A 10,240-nucleotide genomic window follows, 5' to 3' on the forward strand; every position below is an offset into this window, starting at 1 on the left:
ACTGATGTGTGTGTTAGTCGCTCAGTCATGTCCAACTCTTTTCGACCTCATGGACTGTAACCCAACAGGCTCCTCTGTCCATGGGATTCTCAGACAAGAATATTGGAGTGAGTTGCCATTCCCTTCTCCAGAGGATCTTCCCAACCCAGGGATCGAACCCAGGTCTCCTGCATTGAAAGCAGTCTTTACCACTGAGCCACCAGACAAGCCCCCCTAAAACTGGCCATACTTCAATAACATAAAAAAAATTTTAAGATAATTACAATCCATAGGGTGCTAAAAATAATAAAAATAGAAACAAACAGAAAAAAAAAAAGATATATCAGTTACTGCTGCTGCTGCTGCTTAAGCAAGTCAGTCATGGCTGACTTTGTGACCCTAAGGACAGTAGCCCACCAGGCTCCTCTGTCCATGGGATTCTCTAGGCAAGAATATCAGAGTGGGTTGCCACGGCCTCCTCCAGGGAATCTTCCTGACCCAGGGATTGAACCCAGGTCTTCTGCACTGCAGGCAGATTCTTTACCACTGAGCCACCAGGGAAGCCCCATCAGTTACTATGTGGGCCATAATAAACAAGACCAGAATGCAGAATCTATTTTGCTATGGTGATTCATGATTCAGTAGATCAGCAATTTGGTTGGCTAAACCAATAACCTTTTCTGCTGGGGTCACTCCTGTGGCTGCAGCTATCTGACAGCTCAAGGAAGTTCAATGGGATAAAACATCCTTATTTATGTCTTGGCTGAGCTCTATGTCTCCAGCAGGACAACCTGTGCTTTTCACAGGAAGCAGAATTACAAAGGACGAGAGCTAAAGCTGTTATACTTCCTGAGTCCTAGGCTAGGAGGCTGTACAGCATCACTTTTGCTGCATCCCATAGGTCAAAGCAGGCAAGCCACATTTAAGAACAATAAACACCTCTTTTTGATAAGAGAGCCAGTAAAATATTGTGCCCACTTTTTTTTTTTTCAAGTTCCCATGATCTTCAACCTGACTACAATTACTTATTTTCCTCTCACAGGCAAAATATGCTCACTTCCACTCCAGGAACCCCAAGTGTCTCATCCAATTATGGCATCAGGTTCAAAGTCTAAGATCTCACCACCTGTGAAAGTATTAGTTGCTCAGTCGTGTCCAACTCTCTGCAACCCTATGGACTGTGGCCCGCCAGGCTCCTCTGTCCGTGGAATTCTCCAGGCAAGGACACTGAAGTGGGTTGCCATGCTCTTCTCCAGGGGATCTTTGCAACCCAAGGACTGAACCTGGCTCTCCTGTGGCAGGCAGATTCTTTACCATCGGAGCTGCCAGGGAAGCCCATTTGGTCCAAATGAGTGCTATCCTCAGGTGCAGCTCCTGTCAGGAAGGACACCTGCCCCCACAAAAAGGCAAGTTTCCCGCTCCCCACACACCCAAAATATGTTAGAAAGGCAGGATAACCGCAGTAGACACTCCCATTCAAGGGACGGGGAGGTTGGGAGGCACATAATAGTCACTGTTCAATGGAAATTCTCAAATATAGCAGGACACGTGGTTACTAGGTCCCCCTGAACCAGAAATAGGAAGGGTCTCTTTTTTTTCTTTTTAAAAAATATTTATTATTTTTATTTCTTTATTTGGCTGTGTCAGGTCTTACCTGCAGCATGTGGGATCTTCTGTTATGGCTCACAGATTCTCTAGTTGTGGCCCATGTGCTCAGTAGTTACCGCTCGCAGGCTTAGTTGCTCCCTGGCTTGTGGGATCTTAACTCCCCAACCAAGGACCGAACCCAAATCCCCTGCACTGTGAAGCAGATCCTTAACCGCTGGACCACCAGGGAAGCCCAAGAAAAGTTTCTTGATCAGGGTCCATCACTTCTCCCTAGGTATTGAACCATCCAATCCATTTTTCTGGAAGCCTCTTGACTCAGCTCCTATCAGAAATGGCCCATTTTGCAGCTGAGTAAGTTTCTCAGTCTGCCTGCTACCTATGTTGACAGCCCAGAGTTTGTTTATTCATTATGAACTGTCTCGGTTCCTTTTAGCCTCAGCTGGCAATGATTTTGCCAGCAACACTCTCTTTAAAATTTTGTGGATTTCCTCTGACTCTGATACAGGTCTACTTGGTGGGGCAAAAGTCATATTTACAGTTATTTTTGAGGCTGGTCTCTTTCTATGTTGGGTCATAAGTCAGGCAGTAGTTGGACAATGTTCTTTTGTCTCTTGAAAGAGTAGCTGATACTGCCTCAAACTGTCCAATGATCTTAAGTGTGACATTACAGCTGTATGCTGAATTTGGACCTTGGCCCCAGGCCTCATTTTATTTTGTGAATCTTATTTGCTATGGACACTGGGCATAATAAACAATTTTATTTTACAGCCGAGCGCATCTTGGATACATTATGTTTTTCTCAAAACTGTGCTTGCAAATTAAGCAGTTGCATTTTGACCTCGTCTCTTCCTGGTATCTTATCATATGTATCCAAGACCAACAAAGTGACACTCACATCATTCTGCCTGGGGATTTCTTTAGGCAAATCCAAAAGTTTATTAGTAGCATTTCCTATCTTCCAGGTTATTAGAGACAACACTTTTGTACATTGTTGGGGCACTGCATAATGCCACATGCTATTACCCACATCGCTGATGAAGTTTTCTCACTGCTTTTCTAATCCCCACTAATAGTTGGTTTGCCACTAATCTAGCTTCTACTGAAAGTTTTCTCATCACTCTCTGCTCTTTTTCTAGGGCAGAATAGTTTATTCAGGTGGTAACCTTGAGTGATGGATTAGTATCTCCCCAGGGATAAGAAGCAGGCTTGCTTACTTCTTGCTCTAAAAGCAGTGGATTCCCCAAGCTCAGTGTTTCTCAGCTACATTTCAAACCCACTGTGTAGAGAGCGCTCATCTGGGCTGTATCACATCACCCACACAGGACCCAAGGGCAACGAGAACTGAAGCAAATATGCTGATGTGCATGCTGCCTGCTCTTCCATGAATAATAAAGCCCCGCATCTCAGCCCCGGGAATCTTTGTCTATCGCCAGCACTCAGGAAACAGTCACAGCCTCGATGATTCAACCAAATCCCAGATCTAATAGTCTCCATCTCCAGGAGGCATTCTCAGTTTAATTTTCAATAAAACTTAAGTTAACACTACCAAAGCCTGGCCATGACCTGAAAAGAAGTCTCATTTTCCAAAGATATAAGGGGGAGTGAAAAGAATTTTTTTTTTCAAAGTTAAGAACTATATCACAATTCAGAACTGAAAGCAAATCCTGTTGACATCTCTGTATCCATGTCACTTTGTGTCTCGAGAGCTGGCCTGGCCTTAGATCAAAAGACAATATTACAGCATTGTTGAAAATTGTGTATTCTCTTCAAGAAAATGTTATCTTTTAGGCCATTTATCAATCCAGCAACAGAAAAATTCCAGCAACTGGCCAGCTTCAATGATTTACATAATTTCTAAACAAACATAGTCATCTTTTAAGTACTTTTTTGAAAACAGTTTCTTGGCCACACCATGCAGCATGTGGGATCTTAGTTCCCCAATCAGTGATCAGATCCACGTACCCTTCATTGGGTTTGGAGTGTGAAGTTTTAACCGCTGAAACCCCAGAAGTCCACATAAGTTTTTAACTCTGTGATCCCCAAATATGTCTGTCTTGTAAAACAATAAGTCAAAGGAAGAACAGGGGTATCAGAAGTGGGAAAAAAAAGGATTGATAACATTCATACAAGAAAGACAAATACTGCATGGCATCGCTCAGATGTGAAATTTTAAAAATTCAAATTCATAGAAACAGAGAGTAGATTGGTGGTACCAGGGGCTTGGGGATTGGGAGAAATGGGGAGATGTTGGTCAAATGGTACAAACTTCCAGTTGTAACATGAATAGATCTTAAGAATTAGATTTGAGGAGATAATGTACAACCTGGTGACTATAGTTAACCAAAGTGTATTGCATACTTGAATGAACTTACTTACAAAGCAGAAACAGACTCACAGACTTTGAGAACAAGCTTATGGTTGCCAGGGGGAAGGATAGCGGGGAAAGGATAGTTAGAGAGTTTGGAATGGGCATGTACACACTGCTATATTTGAAATGGATCACCAACAAGGACCTACTGTGCAGCGCAGGGAACTCTGCTCAGTGTTATGTGGCAGCCTGGATGGGAGGGGTGTTTGGGGGAGAATGGCTACACGTCATTCAGCATAGGGCTGAATCCCTTCGCTGTTCACTTGAAACTATCACAACATTGTTTGTTAATCGGCTATATCCCAGTACAAACTAAAAAGTTTTAAAAAGTGTATTGTATACTTGAAAGTTTGCTAAAAGAGTAGATCTTAAGTGTTCTCACCACAAGAGAAAAAAAGATTTTAAAAAACTATGTGAGGTGTTAGATGTGGTAACTAATACTATTGAGGCAATCATTTCACTAGAAATATGTATATCAAGTCACTGTATCACACATCTTAAAACTTACGCAGTATTATATGTCAATTATATCTCAATAAAGTTGTGGGGAAATTCATGGATCATTTGCCATATGCCAAGGAACTGTAAAAAGTTCTTTTACTGACACTGATGTGAAACTTTATTATGCCTGTTGTTGTTTTAATCTTTTAAGAAATAGCATAGCTTAGTGCCTGAGATCACAGGCTCTGGAACCAGACACCTGAGTTCACAGCGTAGCTGGCTGGTAATTAGCTCTGAAAGGACAGGTGTGTTATTTGGCTTCTCTAGGCTTTGTTGCTTCATCTGAAAAATGGGGGAAATATTGGCTCTGAATCACTGGGGCGTTGTGTTGAATTAAAAGAGTGACACGTGTAAACTGCTTTTCTCAGGGCAAAGACAAGTAAGTGAAGAGGATGAGAGAGGAAATTGCTCCAACATGCAGGATCAAGAATGACAATTTGCAGGACACCCTGAAAATCCAGAAGACTGGGGTGTCTTTAATGCCTGAATTTCTGGATAATGATAAACGGACTCTGGAAGCATCTTTCTAAAATCTAGGAATCTAATTTCTTTGATCTTGGGTTCTGGTCTCCATAACTGTGAGACATTACATTTCTGTTGTTTAAGCCTCTCACTTTGTAGTACCTTGTAGTGGAAGCTCTAGAAAAGAAATACAAAATACTAGGGTAATTCTGTCATTTTCTTTTTTTTAATTGAGATATAATTAACTTACAATGTTATTAGTTTCAAGTGTACAGGAGAATGATTCGATTATACATACATATATTCTTTTTCAGATTCTTTTTCCATTATAGGTTATTGCAAGATATTGAGTATTATTCCCCTTGTATTTTCTTTTCTAATCAAAGTAAGACATAGCACTGAAAGGCATTATGACAAGTAACAACTTCCGGCCCCATCCTTCCCCTCTCTCAGTGCAGTTCTTTTAAAGGACCCTTTATAAGTCAAACAGAGAAGTAGAAATATCATATGACATCGTTTATATATGGAGTGCAAAAAGAAATTATAGAAATGAGCTTATAAAACAGAAAGAGACTCACAGTCAGAGAAGGAATTTATGGTTGTCAGGGGGAAGGACTGGGTGAAGGGATAGTTAGGGAGTTTGGGATCGACATGTATACACTGCTATATTTTAAATGGATGACCAACAAGCTTCCCAGGTGACTCAGTGGTAAAGAATCCGCCTGCCAATGCAGGAGACGTGAATTCAATCCCTGAGTTGGGAAGTTGCCTTGGAGAAGGAATTGGCAACCCACTCTGGTATTCTTGCCTGGGAAATCCCATGGACAGAGGAGCCTGGTTGACCACAGTCCACAGTGTCGTGGAGAATCGGATACAACTAAGTGACCAAGATGAATAGGGGAATAATAGCTCAACATATTAAGCTCAGTGCTCTTCCTTTCATCTTTTTTTCTTATACCGCACAATTGTTTTATAATCTCTTCATGAGGACAAGATCTCTACCTGTCTACAAATTTTTGCAAACACGGAGCAGTTATTTTAAAAGCCAAAACATTTTTTTTTTCCTCCTCTGTCCTTTCTTCCTTCTTTTTTTTTTCTTCTTTTTTTGGAAAGAGTCAAAAAGCAAAGCTCTGAAGATGCCACTGATAAAGTTTATCTTTAAACAAGACCTGGGAGGAAGTTAGGTTTTTCTGGGTGAGGATGAGAACCCTGGGGGGTGGTAAAAGGAAGACGTAGGTCCCCCATTGCTGGGGGTTCCTTTCCTCAAGGAGCAGAGTCTCCTCAGGATAGCCTGGCCCCTCCAGGTGAGCATCTTTGGTCTTGACTCCTGGAAGTTAGGCTGCGAGCTCGGTCAAAGTTAGCAACCACCACTGCCATTTGGGAGCGCTTCCTAGTGCAGTGCTAAGAAGCTGCAATGGTTTTGTTGTATCCCTGGAGGGCCTCCCAGCAGCAGCCAGTGATGTGTCAGGGGACCCTCGGCAGGACGGACTCCTGTGAGCAGCTTCAGACTTTGTACAGCCCATCCAGATCACTCAGGGCCTAGGACACAGGTCTGTGTCTGACTCTACGTGACCATATGGACTGCAGCCCTCCAGGCTCCTCTGTCCATGGCATTCTCCGGGCAAGTGTACAGGAGTGGGTTGCCATTTCCTTCTCCAGGGGCTCTTCCAGACTCAGGGATCAAACTGGAGTTTCTTGCATCTTCCGCATTGGCAGGTGTATTCTTTACCACTGAGCCACCTGGGAAACCCCTCCGTGTCCCTAAATGTATCCCGATTCTTGAGCAAAATACCAGCTGTCTTCAAGATTTGCTTTAAGGATGCAATAACCGACCTGAAAGTATCCATAACAGAGTCAACCTCAGCTGTACGGAGGTTTGTTTTCTTAGGCAGGCCCATCTCTAGCGCCAATTACACAGGAACTGGGGGAGTGCTATCGCCATCTGTACAAAGTGTTCTATCTGCTGATAACTCAAGTAGCATGAAAGAGAGAGAAAAGAAACACCAGTCACCTAATTGTGTGACTGTAAGTAATGAGGTTGATTCTCCTGAAAGATGGCCATCTGACTCTGAACAAAATTCCCGCACAGAGGAGGATCCGTGCAATTTTGAGCAGTGGTGCTGTCACTGGGAAAAGCGTGCAGTTTTCCTACTTTGAAGACCAGCACTTACTTAGGTGTGTGAACTCTAGTGACTGTTAGAGTTCACACACCTAAGTAAGTCTCTTTATGATGTAATTGATCTCCTGAATATTATGAGACATTTGTGATTGTTTAAGATGCTTTAAATGAAGTTTATGTTTCTCAGAAATCATTCTTCTTCTCCTAAGTCATATCAGTCATGCCCGACTCTGTGCGACCCCATAGATAGCAGCCCACCAGGCTCCTGTCCTTGGGATTGTCCAGGCAAGAACACTGGAGTGGGTTGCCATTTCCTTCTCAGAAATCATTAGACCCACAAAAAAGTCTACCTGGACTGTAAAATGTTTATTGTTACATTTTTATTTAATAGTTACACCTCTTCCATCACAAGACAACAAATGACATCAGTATTTCCTGAGTAAATACCAGTAACTGCATTTTTCTAGGCAGTGAAATGTTACAAAGGAGAAATTAGACACGATCGCTTGGCCTCTGGTTTCTGAGATCTGACCAGAAAGATAAGACAACTTAACAGTGAAATCAATAGAGAAGTGGGGGAGGAAGGGTCAACTAGAAATATGTTTAACCATTTTTTATAATTAACATCGATTTTTTACAAGGCCAAATTTGCAAGGAAAATATTTTGTTGACTTTTTTATGTTCTTCTTAGCTTTGTTTACATTGATCACGATTTCATTATGCTTTTATTTTCATGCTTATTTTATTTTTTACTATGCCATATTCACTATTTTTTTTTAAAAAATTGATTTATTTGGCTGTGCCAGGTCTCAATTGTAACATGGATCTTGTTCTCAAACCAGGGATGGAACCCAGGTCCCCCGTGTTGGGAGTTCAGAGTCTTAGCCACTGGACCACCAGGGAAGTCTCTTTATTTGTTTTAAGAGGAGATGATGAGATCAAAGAAAAATGGGCCGCCCTAAAAATTAGGCGCCATAAGTATTCTCCAAGGAAAGAATTCTTTCAATGACAGCATTTTTGTTTCAATTTATAAATATACAAACTACTGTTAAAATCTTTGCGTTACAATATTTGCTCATGTACACATCAATGGGAACATTTCTTAGAGAGAAGTATGTATGTTATATGAAGCCCATTTGACTTAAAAGGAAATGTACACGAGGGGGTCGTGTGACTTCTCCAAACTCTCACCATGAGTCATAAAAGCAGAAATCAAGTTTCCTGACTTGGTCTTCCGCTGCGTCCACTTCATACTGTGTTCACTGATTTTAAAACACAGCTACTTCAATCCGTTTTCAGGTTCTTTGCAGAGCTGGTTATAGTTATGCCTACAGTGGCTCAGGAAAATATCCATATTTTATGTGTCTAGTTTTCTCACAGGACACTGACATCTTCACAGGACTTCAGAGCTGGAGTGGGTCCCTGAGATCTAGTCCAAGACTCTCATTTTATAGATTGGGAATCTGAGGCCCAGAGTGGTTCAGAAGCTCCAGGAGAGGAGATGCTCCAAGGTAAACAATGGTGTAGAAATGAATCCTATGAAAAAAGGTGAAAGGCACTGACGTTGTTTCCTCCAAACAGCTAATCAAATATGACCTCTGAGTATTAGAAGCGTCATGATTCAGGAAGTTTAATAAGGAAGTTGTTTCCCTCTCTCTGTCTCTACCAAACTCAAAAGGGAATAAGTTTTGCTTAGAGTGAGCAAAAAAAAAAGAATGAGAATAAATATAAAAAAGAATTTTCTGGCAGCCAGAATGATTTAAAAAACTGAGATAGGAAACCTTGAAATACAGTTCACCTACTGCCCGATTCCCCTATGCTGCTAAGTCGCTTCAGTCATGTCCGACTCTGTGCAACCCCATAGACAGCAGCCCACCAGGCTCCCCCGTCCCTGGGATTCTCCAGGCAAGAGCACTGGAGAGGGTTGCCATTTCCTTCTCCAATGCGTGAAAGTGAAAAGTGAAAGTGAAGTCACTCAGTCCTGTCGGAATCTTAGCAACCACATGGACTGCAGCCTACCAGGCTCCTCCATCCATAGGATTTTCCAGGCAAGATAGAAGGTGTCAAAGTCAATGGTTGTTAGTATAATATAGTCACTGTTGTGCAATGGTAAACATAATCCATTTTAGAACATAGTCATCAACTCAGGAAAAACCCATACCCTTTAGTTTTCACTCACCATCCCCTCCTTTCTGCTAGCCATAGGCAACCCCTAATCTACTTTGTCTTTACAGATTGATCTATTCTGAACATTTCATGTAAGCAGGATCTTATAATACGTGATCTTTTGTGACTATCTTCTTTCCTTAGCATCAAGTTTTCAAAGTTCCATGTTATAGCATGTATCAGTTCTTCATTCCTCTTTTTAAGTATTTATTCTTTCTTTAGTTTGGGCTGTGCTGGGTCTTAGTTGCTGCACATGGGCTTTCTCTAGTTGTGTCGAGCAGGGGCTGCTCTCTAGTTGTGGCATGCAGCTTTCTTACTGTGGTGGCTTCTCTTGTTGCGGAGCATGGGCTCTGGGCACTTAGGCTCAGTAATTGTGCTTACGGGCTCCAGAGTGCAGGCGTGGTTAGTGTGGCTCACGGGCTTAGTTGCCCCGTGACATGTGGGATCTACCCAGACCAGAAATCGAACCAGCATTGCAAGGTGGTTTCTCAACCACTGGACCACCGGGGATACCCTCTTCATTCCTTTTCATTGCCAAAATAATACTCTACTGCATGGATATACCATGCAATCTGTTTGGTAATTTGCTTATCTGTTCATCGGTTGACAGGTATTTGAGTTGTTTCCAACTCTGGCCTTTGTGAATAATGCTGCTGAAAACATTCATCTGCCAGTTCTTGTGAGGACATCTGTTGTTATTTCTCTTGGGTATGTACCAAGATTGTGGAACTGCTGGGTCAAATGATAACAAGTACATTTAACTGTTTAAGGAACTGCAAGACAGTTTTACAAAGTGGCTGTCCTATTTTCACTCTCACCAGTCGTGTAAGAGGGTTTCAATTTCTCTGCATTCTCACCAACATTGTTATTATGACTTTTTGATGCTAGCCATTTTAGTGGGTGTGAAGTGATATCTCATTGTGGTTTTGATTCTTATTTCTCTAATGATTAATGATATGGAGCATCTTTTCATGGTTTATTGGTAATTTGTGTGTCATCTTTGGAGAAAGTTCTATTCAGATCCTTTGCTCATGAAA

The sequence above is a fragment of the Capricornis sumatraensis genome, chromosome 12 (genome assembly GCF_032405125.1).
Source record: "Capricornis sumatraensis isolate serow.1 chromosome 12, serow.2, whole genome shotgun sequence".
NCBI lineage: Eukaryota > Metazoa > Chordata > Mammalia > Artiodactyla > Bovidae > Capricornis > Capricornis sumatraensis.